At 46.6% G+C, this 952-nt stretch overlaps 1 protein-coding gene across 2 annotated transcripts in view; it reads right to left on the bottom strand.

Moving 5' to 3' along the window:
- TBC1D32 (TBC1 domain family member 32) overlaps positions 1-952 on the bottom strand; it is a 238,286-nt gene that overhangs the window by 25,901 nt on the left and 211,433 nt on the right. The gene's annotated exons all lie outside the window — the stretch shown is intronic.

Raw genomic sequence — 952 nt, 5'->3', positions numbered from 1 at the left:
CTCTGGCAGCCACCAGCAGCTCTCACTGTGCTGCAGGTGGATCAGATGCATGGAGCAAGGCACTGCTGGAGCTGTGGGGCTGGAGCTTGGGGTTTGGCAGAGGCTGGCGAGGTCTGGGGGCTCTATGAAACTGGCCATGTTCTCCTGTGCTCCCTAGGTCTTGGTGGGGGGGATGGGAGGGAGAGCACAGGGTGCAGCAGCAGCTGCCCATTCAAACAGGCTCAGTGCTGGTGGGGAAAGATGGCCTAGGCTGCCATTCTTGAACTGGAGGGCCGGGAGGCTGAGGGAAATAAAAAAGCTGTGCATCCTGGGCTACTGGAGGACTTCAATTTGGGCAGCACAGCTGTGGGGAGTAGCCACACCTTAATGGAAAAAGAGGTGGGTTGTGCTGATCAGAGATAACCCTGCTATGGAGTGGCGTAATTTTGAGCCACTTAAAGGTGTTAACATGTGGACAATTTAGGAGTTAGGAGCTCCAGGAGCTGCCCAAAATTAACATGTAACAAGGCCTTTTTTCTCCCATGTCTTGACTTCTTTTCCTCCCTCCTCCCTTCATCATCTATCATGCTTTTTCAAAGCATTTAACAAAATGCTCCTCGCTAGGCACTAATTGACGCAGCATCTTAATGCATAATGTTACTACCATCACTGCTAAGCTTGATAAACTCTTATCTGAGAAATAAGGAACAGGGAAAAGAGGTCAGAAGAGCAGGACTGTGCACTAGTAGTGAATTTTTACATTCAAATGAAACTTGTATTTCTCCATAGGTGTATGTTTGATGCTTCAAGATAAGAAAATCACAAACCCTTCACTAACAAGACTCATATTCCATGAAGGGAAACCAATCATGGAAACAGCAAGTGAAGCAGAATCACTTTGGAGTATACAATACTATTTACTTAACATGAGAATTCCTCAGCGTGGAATACTTCATAGATTTCATAGACATCA

Source organism: Gavialis gangeticus, unplaced genomic scaffold (genome assembly GCF_001723915.1).
Source record: "Gavialis gangeticus isolate Ggan-Ray unplaced genomic scaffold, GavGan_comp1, whole genome shotgun sequence".
NCBI lineage: Eukaryota > Metazoa > Chordata > Crocodylia > Gavialidae > Gavialis > Gavialis gangeticus.
The sequence above is the reverse complement of the archived record's forward strand: the minus strand, read 5'-3'. Positions and strand labels throughout refer to the sequence as shown.